Genomic DNA, 16227 nt, shown 5'->3' with positions numbered 1-16227 from the left:
TAAGGATTATGGAACATTTTTTTATCACCACCAGAATTTTTCTCTACTTTACATGTGAGAAATAACAAGACAAATAATACAATTATATCTGTATGTACAAAATAATTAGGATAGATATACAGCTACTTTTTCTTAGTTCAATGACAGGAAAGATTTGTACTAATAGCCCTTAGACAAGATATATCTGCATCTTATACTATGAATAATTGCTACAAAGATAACAATATCCAATGTATTAATTATTGTAATTATCCTACTAACCTGTTTTTAAACTGTCTTAATGCTATTTCTTTCTCAATAAAATTAATATAAAAAAAGAATGACTTTTTTCCCTACCATGTGAAAATGCCTTTCCTATCACTAGTAGATGATACAGTCCAGCCTGCCCTAGCCATCTGCATGGGCCCTCTCTTTTTGTCAGTACTTTAGGAATTGAACCATAATATTTATAACTCAGTAGTTTCAGTATGTATCTGCTATGTCACTGGCTCTAAGGAATTTAAGGTGCATATGTCCCCTCTCTGGGTCAGCTGTACAAATGCTCCCATTGGGGTTCATACCCAGTATAAACTGGGCTGAGAAGAGTGTTTCTTCATCATAAGGCTTAAAACTATTTATAATAATAGTCTTAAAGATTTGAATTTAAGAATAAAGACCATAAAATGAAACCCAAGTAAATAGATGCGTAATTCGGACAAGTATTACATGTGAAAGAAGCCTAGTGTTTCAATACAGAAGATTTCTACATTTGTCTGTAAAGATAGGATTTCCAAGCCTCTTTCTTGAATCCACTATAGTCAGAAGTTTAATTAAAACCTGAATTTTCTGTTATATTATGTAGATGATAGTGACTTGGGTGGAATGCTGAGGAAACCCAGATTGCCTCACAAGAATACATTTGCTGGGTCTAAACACATTGCCAATGTGACTCAATTTTGCTCATGGAAAGAAAGACTGAAAATCAATAAAGAACAGTTATCCTCAGAACGATCTAATGTAAAGGTCTTAATAGCTTTTCTTAGAATTATAATTTTATATATGTTATTATGCGATTATCTTGTACATCCAATTATGTTCTCCATCTATCCAGGAGTCTAGTCTCATTTTGCTCTTCATTGTATTCCTTGGATATCACTTAGCCTGGCTCTAGTAAGTGTTCCAAAAATATTTGTCTAACAAATTAATGGGTGAATAAAAATGTGATTAGATCTAGGTCAGCCCCTCTGCCTGCCTGTCAAGCATGAGGTCACAAATTCGATTCCCAGTATAGTGCTCCTCCCCAAAAATGGTTCGTTTTAAAACATCAAAACTCCTACCGTGCTTCATCACTGAAAAGTTGTTAAGAAACAAATTAAACTGTTAAATTTTTATCTAAAAGAATTAATTCTCTTAAAAGTAAAAGTGTAGGACAGGGAGCATGTCCTCTCCATCTACCCTCATAGGTTCTCTGCTGGAGTCCTTGTGACATCAGATTTAGTGAAAGAAAAGCGCCCAAATTCATTTCTATTGACTTTGCATGACAGAGATTTTATGAGGAAATGAAGGTTTTAACTCACGATTAAGCCTGAATGCTTCTACACTGAATTGATTATGAGTGAGTAACATTGCAGAACGTGATGGCAAGAAAAGAAATGAGCTAAGAATATTATTTTTTTATTTTATTTTATTTATTTATTTTTTTTGGTGGAACCGGGGATTGAACTCAGGCCCTTGTGCTTGCAAGGGAAGCACTTAATCTACTGAGCCATCTCCCCCACCCCTTGCTAAGATTATTGCAAGATGGGTCACTTAATAAGATCTGTTGGCTCCGCTTTCTCTTTGTGAAAGTCCATCTCTACAAGCTAGGGTTCCTTTCTCCTTTCCTAACAAATTTTTGCTTAATGCAGAGATTAGAGATTTTCCTGTATCTTCTGGTTAGAAAATAGCTTAAATTTAAGTATTCAGTGTGGCAAGCTGCCGTATTGTAGGATAGTATTGGAGAATCCTGTCAAGGGGAAAATCAAGTTTGCCAAAGGTCAGTAACACTCCATTTTCTCCAGGAGGAGTACATATTTTTATAACATTTTCAAATGAATCATCCTTTTATGCTAATGATCACAAAACTAAGGTTTTGTTTATTCATTCCTTTCTTCTTTTCTTTCCTTCTTTCTCTCTCTCCCCCCTTTTTTTCTCTTCCTTTCCCTTCATTACTTTCCCTCTCATCTCCTCTTCTCTCTGTCTCTGTCTCTGTCTCTGTCTCTCTCTCTCTCTCTCTCTCTCTCTCTCTCTCTCTCTCTCTCTCTTCCCTGTTGCTGCCTTCACATTCTTCTTTGCATCTCATCCGTTTTTCATTCCCTTTCTTGTTTCTCTCCTTTACTTGATTTCACCAGTCTATTCACATGTGCCTGTGGATCTTGAATATTATTGCTAAAGGGTTCTTGGAAAGTAACCAGCTTGAAGAAACACAGAAATAAGTTGATTTAAAGCTACATCCATTACGTTTAAGTGGCACTGTGATAACCAATATTACAGGATTAGACAGAGACAATGATGTAAACGCACAGACATATTAAATGTAAAGATATATTTGAGAGATTAGAAGAATTCCTATAAAGTAGCAGACTAGGCAGACGCAGATAAGGGCAGATTCTTGCCACAAATACACTGAAACCCTGGGAATTTCATAAGAACAGCAAGAGCAAAATTATATTTTTTCAACATAGACCTTGATAAAAATGATTCCTCAGGATCCACATGCGAACAGAAAAATTAAAAAGAAAGATACATAATATGCCAGTGTGCAATGCTCTGGTAGATCTCTGGCACAGGCAGCAAGGTTGGACTTTCTGAAGAGTCCAACCAACTTGTAGTTAAAGGCATCCTTCATCTCAAACAGTGAACTCAAGGTGAGGCATCTACATGAAGCAAGTACTAAGCTACACAAGGGGCCACAGGAGCACCGCATCACCATTTCTGTCCTTCGACCTCTGCTGAGGTTGCAACAGACCCTCTTTCCAAGGCAAGGAAGCGTGTCTTCTCCCGACAGTATCACCCCCAGGTTCCACTGTGCAGGACCTGGAGGACTGGGCTCCTCCCACCGATTTGGCAAGGTGGAAGTTCTGGTGTCCTCCACTGATAATATGGAGATGAAGGCCGTGGGTTGGAGGGAACATTTAAGCTTCCTGCCTGGCTGTTTTCAACAGTGTATCCACAGAGGGCCTGTCACATCTACAGGGGCAGGGAACAGATGTCTAGGGATCCTCACTGACCTTCACTTGTGACTTTGGGTAACACTGTCTTTTCTCTAGCATTGATTGAAGCAGACTCATTATTCTGGCTCAGTAGTGACCTCCTTTTGGTCTTTGGAAAGGAAGCATTGATTCAGAGGGCTTTCTTTGTTCATGCTTGTGCCATAAAGTCTTGGTGTTGGCAGCTTGTGGGTTCTAGGTCTGTTCCTTATTCTGCCTTTTGGGCTCTCTCTCTATTTAAGAAGCTAGAGCATCTGGGGTCTTAAGATGTGTTTAGGTAGGAGAAACTCTTCCTTTTAATGAAAATCATGTCATCCAGAAAATTAAGGAATTGATAGAGAACCTGTAGGAACTCCAGTAAATATTTCTCTGTCCATAATTATCTGCTGTTCCATGTTATATTTTCTTGTTCCACATCCCAGACTTTCTGTGGTCCTGTGTTAGAGTCCTTCCGAATTGCTTGCTTAAAATTATTGCTTCCAAACTGTCTTCTATTTTTTTTCAACAACAGCTTGCAATTTACATCTGTCATTTATTTGTACTCTTTGATTTTGTGTTTTACCATTTCCTTCAACTTTTTCTCAGGTTTTATTTTCTGTTATCAACTTTTTACAGCAAATGGGCAATTAATAACAACATGCTGGGATTTTCCTATGGTTAAATGTTGGAGAGAGGTTAAAAAGATCCGGAGGCATTTACATACAACAGTTTTAAAGATGTAAATGAAAAGGCATTTTCAAAATATGTTGTGGTATACAGTGTTTCTCTGTACATTTAAATCCCTCCAAAGAAGATTTACATGTGCATGTATTTATGTGTTTGCATATGTAAATGATTTACAAACCATTTTTGCATAGTAAAACCAGAAATCAGAATAACGGCCACATTTTAGGAAATGTGGGGGGAAAAAAAGTGGAGATGATTTAGAAATGGCTATATAAGGGGAATTCATATATATATATATATATATGTATATATATACATATATATATTCTATTTACTCTTAAGCAAAATATTAACAGTATTGAATTTTGATGAGTGCAAATTTCAGAGTTGGACATATGGTTGGAAAGCAGTTAACATATGTTTAGTTTTCTGCCTATGCATGCCATCAAACCCACTGTGCAATACAGTGGAAACACTTAAAATAGTATTAATACAGAAATTAACAGCTTCTGTAAGTTTTGATTTCTCGGTAAATTGTTCACATCAATGAAAGTGTACTGAAATTTCATGTTGAAATAAATATTACTTTTATTGCTCTCATCCTGGACCTCTGTAGCCCTCTATGCACTTGGTTATGTTTGCATTCAAGTGTTTGAAATGATGGGTGTAGTCCTGGCCTCACCTCAGTTTTCACTGTACCTTTGAGGTAGCATTTTCTATTGGAGAGGTAGTGAAGCCTAGAACAAGTTAGCCTGTGTGTTCTGATTCTCTTCCTAATACTACATGGAAGACTCAAGGTATTCCATACATATATATCCTGTTTAATCTTGAGCAGAATATTAACATTAGTGATTTCTATTGGAGCTCGTTATTGGTTACCAGCCCTTCCTGGCCTAACAGGGCAGTGGTGTAGAAACTGCAGCACTGTGGGCATGAGCACAAGGGCTGGAGCAAGAAGGAGCAAGGGCATTTTCTCCAGACAGCATGTTTCATGGTACTGAGCCAAAGGGGTTCCTTTTTATGTTTTCTAAGTCAGACAGCGGGCTCTGGAAATGTATGGCCTCAGTATATAGCAGCAAACATGTTTTTAGAAAAATCACAAGAACAGGGTATTTTATGCTCCAAGATCTATCAGTACTGCTTTCTTTTACTGATGGGTTTGCTTCCATATTGAAGAAACTTTTATTCATACACAAATTAGTCAGTGTTTATTGTGTCTTATTGTATAAAAAGGACAGAAAAACATAGAATTTGATGCAGCTGCCACTATCAATATGTCTTTTCTATTAAGAATTTATACCCCTGATAATTCTTTAGTTATAAGCCAGAATGTAACTTTGAATACATTTCTTAAATAGAAAACTTAAAAGATCTTAGCATTACAAAAGAGAGCCATGAAGGGTATTTAAATTAATCACCATAATAATATCAGTCTTTTTTGAAGTTATGAAAGACCATTTTAAAGATACAAAAATGTTCTATTAGAATTCAGAAGAAACACTTCTTTTATATTAATTAAGCCTAAATTTTTCAGTATTTTTGACCATATACTTTTTTGTGTGTTTTTACAGAATGTGAAATATAGTTTAAGCAATACACTATATCTTCTCTATGGATACTGCACATTTTGTACTACACTTTTATCAAGTTCTTTCAAATATTAAAATAATTCTGTATGTAATTCCCAACAATATGAAGTCTCAAGTCAAAGCAAACTGAACTTTTTCTGAATACTACTAAGATGTAATTTTCTGTGCATTGATTTTTATATCTTTTTAATTTGGGGGGCTGGGGATTTGGCTCAGTGGTAGAATGCTTGACTAGCAAGCTGGAAACCCTGGGTTTGGTCCTTGGCACCAAAAACAAAATATAAACCTCTCCTTTTTAATATATGTTTATTTATTTTATGTTTTTGGTACCAGAATTTGAACTTATGACCTCCCCCTTGCCAGGCAAATGGTATCCCATTGAACTAAATCCCTGGTCCTTTTTATTATTTTTTAAATACAATTTAAAAATAGTTTTAAAAAATAGAAATGAAACAGAATTTCACTCATCAAAATGATAGGACTTCAACAATGATTGTTATATTGTATATTGTTGTTTTCAAATTGGTTATTCAGATTACCAGATGTCAGCATGCAAAACTGGTCAAAAACTTATAAAATGGTAGGTGTGATGGCACATGCCTATAATCCCAGCACTTGGGGGGAGACTGAGGTAGGAGGATAGTTGCAAGTTGAAGACCAGCCTGGGCTACAAAGTGAGCTCAAGCGCAAGCTGAACTCTAGCTGAGACCCTGTCTTTCAAAAAAAAAGAAAAAAGAAAAAAAAAGAAATGAAAAAGAAAAAAAGAGAAACTGAAAAAGAAAGAGCAAGAAAAAAAAAAAAAGAAAAGAAAATTTCAACATTAACTGCTCCTTTCAATAAACCAATAGAAATGACCAATGCAATAATCCAAACTAGGGGGGCTGGTGAGATGGCTCAGTGGTCTAAAGCACCTACTTAGAACAAGCTTAGCAAAACCCAGGGACCACGGTTCAATCCCCCAGCACCACATGCCAGCCAGCCCGCCCCCTGGTGGGCTGAACTGGCCACACACACACACACACACACACATAAATTAAAAAAAAAAAAATTAAAAAAAAAAAATAATCCAAACTAGGGATTTAGCTCAATGGCACAATACCTGCCTGGCAAGCTTGAGTTCGTGAGTAAAAATAAATAAATAAATGAATAAATAAACCATACTCTCCTGTGTATATGCTTATATATTTCTTTACCCTTCCTTATTTCTCTTCTCTTTTCCCTCATCCCCAGTGCTCCTTGCCTTTGAACAGTTTCTTTCCTTTACACAGTATCTATGGTACCTTTCTGATTTTATTTACTCTTTCATGTTCTTACACAAGGGAGACAACAAGATGGTTACACATGCAGGTCTGATTTATTACTCTTATGAGTGTGGTCTCTAGTTGCATCCATTTGCTTATAAAAGCCTCAAGTTTATCTTTTTCATATTTAATGATATTCTATTGTGTAAAAATACCACTTTGTTTTTATTTATTCCTCAGTTGTGGGCATTGAGATTGTTTCCATTGTTCTTTTTTATAGAAGAAACAAAGCTTATAGGGGCTGAGATGATAGCTCATAGAATAAGCGTTTGCCTGGCAAGTGGAAGGGCCTGAGTTTAATCCCCAGTTCTGCAAAAAGAAAAAAAGAAACAAAATTTAGCCCTTGTTTTCTTGTTTAGTGTGATTTATTGAGTTAGCATCATTGGAGTACATTTTAGTAAATTTTAAGAAATATAAAGTGTATAACCACCATCACATTCTAGATGTAGGATAGCCTTGTATTCATCCATTTTCTCACACTGGAGTTCATATCCAACACCCAGAATTTAATGCTTTAACGTAGTTCATGGTTTCAAGTCCTCAGTACAAGCTCGGTAGCCTCCAAGGCAGGAGTATAATATTGGAAGAGAATGGCACAGGAAATTCCTTAATACATGGTGGCTGTGAAGCAGAGCAGGTAAACAGTGTCAAAAAAAGGGGTGCAGATCCAAACTTGGATTCCCCATAGTTACAGCTCTATAACCCACCCAGTCATACCCAGAAGCGTGCAATCCCCAGGATGATCCTTAATAATGTCTCCCCAACTGAAAAATTCAGAGCTTTGTAAAGTTGATACTGTAACCATAGTTAAATCTCCAAACAAAGACAATTGAAAGTTCATAATTTAGGCTAACATAAACTATCATGCATACTACAGGCATTAAAAATAATAATCACTTTATCAAGTTCTTAAAAGTTCCAGCATTTTTCAAACATCTAAACCTTATTTCTCCTGAAACTGAAGGCAAATGTTTAGCTGTGAACATCTATAAAAACAAAAGCTAAACTAAAAAAGCCAAGTTTTACATTCATTAAGTACAAGAACACAAGGTAAACATTCTCATTCCCAAAGGGAGAAATAGAAAAATAAGAATCAGACTAAAGTCCCGAACCCAGTAAGGCAAATGTCAAGTCCTATAACTCCTTGTCTATCAACCAGGGCACCAGGTAGTGAGGAATGAGTTTCAAAGAGTTCAGGTGGCCCCCAGGGTTGTGGCTTTGCTGGTTGTAGTTCATATGGTACTCCCTGAGGTGGTCCCATTTCTGATATGCAACTTACCTCAATAGACTTTCCACATCTCCACATCTTGGATGTCTTAAGGTCTCCACTGAGATCTCAGCTTCATCCTCACAGATTCACACATGGTCTATTAGGGGGCTTTTTCCTGGGCTCCTCAACCTCCCTTTGAACTCTGCATAGAAGTCTCCTTGACACCACAGCTCTTGTTCTATACACACTGGTAAATCTTGCACCACACAGGTGATGCCAGCCTTTGCTGTCTGCAGTGACAGTCACCATTCTCTACTGGACTGTGGCTCCAATGGCCTCTCAAAGTCTGGACGGCTGAGAGGAATCAAAGAATTTCAGAGACCCATTTTATAGGCAGCTTTTCTTCAGCAGTGGCCTAAGGAGTATGTTCTCAAATGGAAGGTTTATATTTTGGAACCCTGAGCCTACTATGGGTGGGTCTCACTGATTTCTGAGATGACCCCAAAGAATCTTGTCTCATTTACCTTTCATCCTTGCTGGGACAAAATACCAAATATCCATAATTAAGGAAAGAAAGATTTTTTGGTTTATAGTTTGTGGAGGCTTCAGTCTATACTCAGCTGGCTCTAAGGCAGAGGGCAGCACTTCATGATTGCTGAAAACAGCAAAGAGCAAAAGAAGGAGCAGCAGCGGTAGCTTCGCGCAAGCCTCTCTCCCCTCCTTACATTATGAGTAGATTACTCTAGGATTGGGGGATGGAACTGACACAATGCCCATGCTCTCCTCTTGCACAGGATGAGGATGTTTACAAAATAAGAACCTTGGCTCCCTGCTGAATCACTTAATTAAATTTCTAAACTTCTCAAGCTGAAACAATATATCGACCAGTACAATCCACCCCTTGTCAACTTGACAACCACACACACTCACTTCTATAAACCAGTTTACAAATACAAAGACATGCTTATTCTTAACATTTCACAACTTGGACATTATAGCATAGCTTTAACAATGCTTTTTTTCATTGTCCCAAATTTATTGACATTACAGCATAGCCAAAAGATTCAAACAGCTCCACGTGGTGTTTTGAAATTCATCCTGATGGTAGGCTGTGTGACCTGCAGGTTGGAGAGGCTGCCAAGGTTCAAAAGCTTCAGCATTTCCTTAGTGTCAGGATCTACTTCAGTGATTTCCTGATCCAAGGATGAGACCTCAGGGATGCAATTATCTCTCCTTTTGCTCTCTTCCTCCTACCACTTGATGGAGATATTCTGCACAGGGCTCCTCTGAATCCACTTCATCAGGTGAGTGACAGCCTGCTATCTTGTTGTGGAGCTTCTTGCTGGGAATGATGGTGATTTTCTCACACATGTGCTTGTTGGTGTGGAAGTTGTTTCCCAGGCACGTATAGCACTTCTCAATGATGACATGGGCTGCCTTCTTCCCTGTCTTGGCACAAATATGGCCCATGTTGGTGGGTCCCAAGGAAAGGAACAATCCTTAAGAACCTGTATTAAGTCAATAAACATTGTATTAGGCTTGAACCATAACATTTTGTTCCTGGTCCCCCCAAAGACTCACGCACATCCCTTTATGCAAATGGCATTTAGTCTATCTGCAAAAGTTGACAAAGTCTTAACAGTTTCAGCATTGCCAAAAAGTCCAAGTCCCGAGTTAAACACTTCCAACATTTAATGGCCAAAAAATTTTACCATTTCACAGTACAAACATTTACCATTTCAGAGTACAAACAGTAGGATACAAAGCATTGGGACCAAAGCAAGTCCTAAATCCCACAGAGAAAGCATTAGGTCTTGTAGTTCCACATTCAACATCTTAGGCATTCTGTGACAAATTGTGAGCTCCACGTGGCTCCACCTCTGTCACTTCTACTTGTTGTAACTCCCATGACTTTTCCCTAGGGCTTGTTTGTTTCCTTCCTTGCAGCGTTCTGCAGACAATCCACATTCCTGGCATTCCCAAACTTCTGGGGTTTCTAATGAATAAGCTTCTCACTCACAACTTTGCATGCTGCCCTACCAAGCCTTCTGAAATCTAGCATTGTGCATGCACCTAAAATTAATGCCATATGGGTGATGACAAGGTCTGCTGACACCTGGAACACTAGCTAGGTTTTCTTCTCTCTGGGCTGTAGGGGTGGAGTGCCTAGATCACTGAGCACTCTGATCCTGATTCCAAGAAACATATTCTCTATGCTGCTAACATTCTGGAACCTGGTTTGGCTGCTGCTTCCATACTGGAACATGGCACTATGCAGCTGTTTCCTCAAAACAGAGTCTGCCACCCTTGATTTTCTGAGGCTGCAAATGGCAAGGACCTGCCTCCTCAGGACATCTTTCTATTCTGTTCTTCCTGAGCAATGGAGATCTCAGCTCTATGTTTGCGGTCCATAGCCTTCCTGGTGCTTCTTTTCTGGCCACACTCACAACATTTCAAATCATCCTACTGGGCTCTTTGCCATTGATTTTCAGCATAAATCTGACTAAAAGCCCACTAAATAGCCATGCCACTACCTCAGTATTCGACTTCCTTGAAATTTCTTTGCCAGATTATTCAGTTTGTCCTGCTAAATCTCAGTCTCAGTCAAAGTCTCTGGACATGATCAAAATGAAGACAATTTTTCTTCCAAACCATAATACACATCATCTAGAGTCTAACAACCAATGGAGTCCTTCTTCCCAACAAAAACCTCCCCAGCCTAATCTTTATAGGCAAGCTTTCTGGTCTTTTGAGCTCTGAACAGAATCTCCCATAAAGAATAGCTAAAGGCATGACAGCTTTTCTCTTATAGGCGAACATCTCTGAACATTTCCTATCTCTTCCCATAAGTCAGTCCCAAAGTCTTGCAATCCACATGGTCAGGTCTATAGTCATAGTAATGACCCCACTTCTTTGGTACCAAATTATGTCTCAGTTACTTTTCATTCATTGCTAGGACAAACACCCAACACCAAGAATTAAGGAAGAAAAGGTTCATTTAGCTCACATTTTGTTGAGGTTTCAATCCATATTTGTCTATGATGCAGAGGGCAGCAGTTCATGACAGCAGAAAACAGCAAATAACAAAGAAGAAGCAGCAGTAGCTCCCTCCCTCACCACTTTACATTATAAGCAGGCTACCCTGGGTTAGGGGTGTAGAGCTCATGCATTGTACATGCCCTCCTCTTGTACAGGGTGAGGATGTTTTCAGAAGAAGAAACCTGGATCCCTGCTGAGTCACTCAATTAAACTTTTAAACTTCTCAAGTTGACACAATGAATCTACCATGTTATGATTTGTGTCTAGTTGTCCCCCCGAAGCCTCATGCAGTCATGGGGCTGGGGCTTTTAGAGTATGAGATTAATTCTTGATCAAGGTGGGGATTATAGGTCTGAGTACTTCGGGGATTATGGGTGTGAGTACTACTCCCAGCCTGGAGCATAGAGCCTGAATAAAATTTAAGGGAGAGAGATTTCCTCTGTTGCCATTGCTGCTGCTGTCACTCCCTTTGCTTTCTGCTCTTTTTGCCACCACAATGAAAGGTTGCTCTCTGGCTTGTACTTCTCTGCCTTGGAGCCAGCTGAGTATGGACTGAAACCTCCAGTAACTGTAAGCTAAATAAACCTTTTCTTACTTCATTTTTGGTGTTGGGCATTTGTCCCAGCAATGAGAGAAGAGTAGCTGAGACAAACCAGTACACATTTTTTACTGATGCGAAGTGTTTGGTTTCTTTGGAATGGTGCTAAACTCTTCAACAATCATACTTCCTCTGGCTGCATTTCTACACAGAGTTCCTTCTAGTTCAAAATTTATGTTTTTCATACTTTCCTGGCCATCTTTTTGATCCCAGTTATCACTAAAAATCTGGCTAACAGAGCCAAGAGTACCACAGACTTCTGAATTTCTTCTCTCAGATGAATTTATTCATTGTTCTTAATCTTATTTGGCTGCTAAATCCCAGGAACTGGACATAGTGTACATTTTTTTTTTTCTGCCTAACACATATGCCTGCCAGTACTAGTGTCAAGTGCAGCCTTTTTTTCTCTACTGATACCTCTATAGCCAGCCTTTATGCCCACATTCTTATCAGCATTGTGGTCTTAGTTCTGACTAGCATCCCCAGGAGACTCTGCTTATGTAGACCATTCTGAGATGTCTCTCTTACTTACACCTCCAGGCCATTTCAAAGTCCTCCTGCAGAGCAGTTTCAAAAGCTTCTAAACAACATGTTCAAGTACAATCACAGAAACATACCCACTTCTGCACAATCCAACTTCAGTTTTGCCATTGTTGAGACAAACCCAAGACCCACAACATAAATCAAGAAAGATTTAATGTAGCTCATGGTTCTAGGGTCAGTCCATGGTCTGAGGGCTTCAAATTAGGAATGTCTTGGTGGAAAATATGGCAGAGTTCAACTGCTTTGTCCATAGGGGCAGGAAAGCAGAGCAGGGGAACAGTGCCAGAGAAACTGGTGACAGGTGATGAACTGACATAAACCCTAGGGCTATGCCTCTGTGACCCACTCAGGTAAACCTAAAAGTTTGGCTCACTGATATTCATAAATGGAAAACACAGAATTGATTAGTGGCTCTAAAATTTAAAATTCTTCAATATGATTTCATAAAAAGAAGCACAGGGATATATGCCGTCTGTGTAGCTTTCAATCCTATGATCCTTTTCTCATTATTCCATGTCATTGTATGTATTAGGAGCTCATTGCTTTTTACAACAATATAGTGTGATGATGTGAGGATGCATGAAAATTTATTGATTCATCATTTAATGGATATTTAGGTTTTTCCAATATCAAGTTATTTGGGTAAATTTGCTCAAAACATATAGAAATAAATTTGTGTGGAAATATATGTTACTTTCATATGAGTAAGAATCTAGGAGAGATATGTATGAATTTTTGTGAGTGAATATCTAACTTCACTGGAAATATCCCCAAGTATTTTCTATAGTGACTGTATAACTTTGCACACTCACTAACAGCATATGAGAGTTTAGGTTTTCCACATCTTTCTTAAGACAATCGAATCATTATTTTAAAAAGTAATAGTTTTGGTTATTCTCGTAAATGCCCTAGATAATCAGATTGCAATGTTTTTTTCTTGCCAACTCAGCTCGCCCTGAGGGTGGGGTTGGAGCAGCACGTGGTGCCAGGGATCGAACCATGGTCCTCTGAACTTGCCTAAGCTTGCCTAAGCATGCACTTTAGACCTCTAAGCTATCTTGTCACCTCCCCCCGCTTTATTATTATTTTTTTTTTCAGTACCAGGGATTGAACTCAGGATCTTGTGCTTACCAGGCAGGCACTTAGGCAGCTGAGCTATCTCCCTGACCTCCCATTGTAATTTTTATGTGCATTTCTGAAATCTGTACTTACGTGAAAATCTTTATTATGTTTATTTGGCATTTGTACCATGGGTTTTGACGTGTTCCAATATTTTGACTATTTTTCCTGCATTTTATTGAGTCACAAGATTAATGTATATAATCTTTTGGATACATGTCTTCATCATATGTATTTATACATATTTTGTCTGTGTAACTTTTCTTACAAACAACAGAGGAATTTTACGTATTGTTGAAAAAAAATGATGAAGTTTTTTTTTAACAATGTTTCCATAGGTTTATGATATTTGGTTCCTACTTGAAAAAAAATTGTCCTACCCCAAGATCAGGTATTTTCTTCTGATCTCTTTTCTCCACATTTTTAAGCTTTAAACATTACATTTTGATCTATGTACAATTTGGATTAATAGTTTCATAGTTTTATTTATTAGATACAGGGTCTCACTATGAATTTAAACTTGTAGTGATCCTCTTGTCTCAGCCTCCCCAGAGCTGGGATCACAGGAGTGCACCACCATACCTGGTTTTGAGACCAGCATGCCTGCCTGGGATTCCAAGGCCAGTATGGCATATGGTACCAGGGACTGAACGTGAGTCCTTGTGCTTTCTAGGTAGGCGCTTAGACTGCAATGCTACCTCTCCAGCCAATGGATTTTTTTCTAATGTAAAATGTTATCAAAAGGCCTTAACATATTATAATTATTTTGTTTTAGATTATTAGTATATATTGGGTTCAATTTTCGGTTTTCTAGTTTAATATATTGATGCATAACCTATTTTATAGCAGTATCAAATATCAGGTGATACAGGTTTTGCAGTATTGTTGTACTGTTTCATTATTATTTTGGCTGCTCTAATCTAGGTTCTCTCAACTGTGCAAGTATTGACATTTATGACACGATAATTCTTTGCTTTGTTGGGCTGTCCTGAGCATTGCAAGAGTTTTAGGCAAGATTTCTGGCTCTTATACACTAGCTGCCCAAAGAATCTCCTCCATTTGTGATCACAAAAAATGTCACAGGCAGCATTTCATGTTCCCTGGGCACAAATTCATCTTTTATTTTAGAGCCACTGGCCTGATCATTTGCTAATGTAGCATGTATGTAAAACAACAGGATAGTTCCTCAAAATCTTAAAACCTAACTATCGTATGACTTAATAATCATACTTTAGCATCTAACCAAAAGAAATGAAATCAGTTGCGTAAGAGGGATCTATACTTCCCTGTTCACTGTAAGGCTATGCTCAGGGATGGGAACAACTGAAATGTTCACCAGCTGATGAACTGATTAAGAGAATGTGTTCCATATGCAATGAAGACTATTAAGCCCTAATTAGAATAACAACATGGCTGGAACTAAGTATTATCTTTACTGAAATAAGCCAGGAACAGAGCAAGAAGTTCTGATGATCTCTTTACTATATGGAATGTAAAAATGTTGATCTCACAGAAGCTGCAAGTACAATTTTGTCTACTGAAGGGCTGGGGAGAGGCAGGGAAGGGGTTGGGCAATGGGTACCAACTCTCTGTTGGCCAAAACTCTGCTGTGTTCTTGCACATTACACAATAGGGGAATAATGGATGACACTAATGTACCCTTAGATGGTAAAATGCTAAAAGAAAAGATTTTGAAAAATTTTGCCATAAAGAAATGATATGTATCTGTGGATATATTCAGTCCGATTTAAACATTATGAAATGTATTGAAATTGTTATATTTCTACTTAGTTCTAAAATTTTTGTTTTTCTAAGACAGTGTCTGACTACACAGTTCAGCATGGTCTTGAGCTCTTTAGGTAGCCCAGCATGGCCTGGAATTGTGGCAATCCTCCTGCTTCAGCCTTCCAGGTGTTGGATTATAGAAATATGCCACCAACCTATCTTTACGTTCTTATATAACAGTTACAGATCTTTTTTTTTTTTTTTTTTTTTTTTTAATGGAACTGGAGATTGAACTCAGACCCTTGCTCTTGCCAGGGAAGTACTTATTCCACTGAGCCATCCCCCAGCCCAACAGATAAATTTTATTTAAATGCAAAGATACTAAAAGTAAATAGGCTTTAAAATCATCTTATGAATTTTTTGAAAATGTCTGATAGGATTTTTATTTTATGTTCTCAGTGTCTTTAGGTTAATTTTTAGGGAAAAGCATGATATAGTGTTCATTTATCTAGACCTTTAATTCTTCCTGAACAGTTAATTTTAGGCAAATTTATCCATAAATACCTTATAATTTGTATTGTTGTAACTAATGTTTAAAGATTTACCCTCTTATTATTTCTAATATGTAGACATATAAATTATTGCATTTTTTCATTTTATGGAAAAAACAAAATTTCAAAACAAAATAATAAAGGAACAACAATACTTAATGTATTGCATATTGTTATCTTCAAAGTAGTTACTCAGAGTACAAGATATAGACATAAAAACATTCTCCAAACAATTATTAGCCCATTTTTTTCAAACTAATAGAAACTAGTTGTACAATTATCTTGTGTGTGTGTGTGTTTTTTTTCTTTTACCTTCCCTCTTTTCCCCTTTCTCCCTCCATATTTACTCTTTCCTTTTGAATAATTTCTTCTCATTTAATAATATCTATTTTACACTTTGGACCTAACTTGCTCCTTCAGTTTCTCACACCAGGAATATAACATGATGTTTTTGTTGTTGTTGTTGGTTCCTGAAATCCAACTCAGGACCTTGCACTTTCTGGGCATGTCTGTGCCACTGAGCTACGTTCCTAGCTGGCAATATGATGTTTACACACGAGTCTGATTTATTTTATTTGCGAGTATGTCTTGAGTTGCATCCACTTACCTGTAAAAGTCTCAAGCTCATCCTTTCAATGGCTGAGTAATATATATATATA

General features: G+C 37.7%; 1 protein-coding gene and 1 pseudogene across 1 annotated transcript in view; one reads left to right on the top strand and one right to left on the bottom strand.

Annotated features, from left to right (window-relative positions):
• The window catches only part of Znf804b (zinc finger protein 804B), a 660912-nt gene that overhangs the window by 200315 nt on the left and 444370 nt on the right, over positions 1-16227 (top strand). The gene's annotated exons all lie outside the window — the stretch shown is intronic.
• Positions 9058-9463, bottom strand: LOC105741196 (annotated as a pseudogene).

Source organism: Octodon degus, unplaced genomic scaffold (assembly GCF_000260255.1).
Source record: "Octodon degus isolate 3935 unplaced genomic scaffold, OctDeg1.0 scaffold00326, whole genome shotgun sequence".
NCBI lineage: Eukaryota > Metazoa > Chordata > Mammalia > Rodentia > Octodontidae > Octodon > Octodon degus.
Note: the sequence above shows the minus strand (reverse complement) of the source record. Positions and strands in the feature narration are given on the sequence as shown.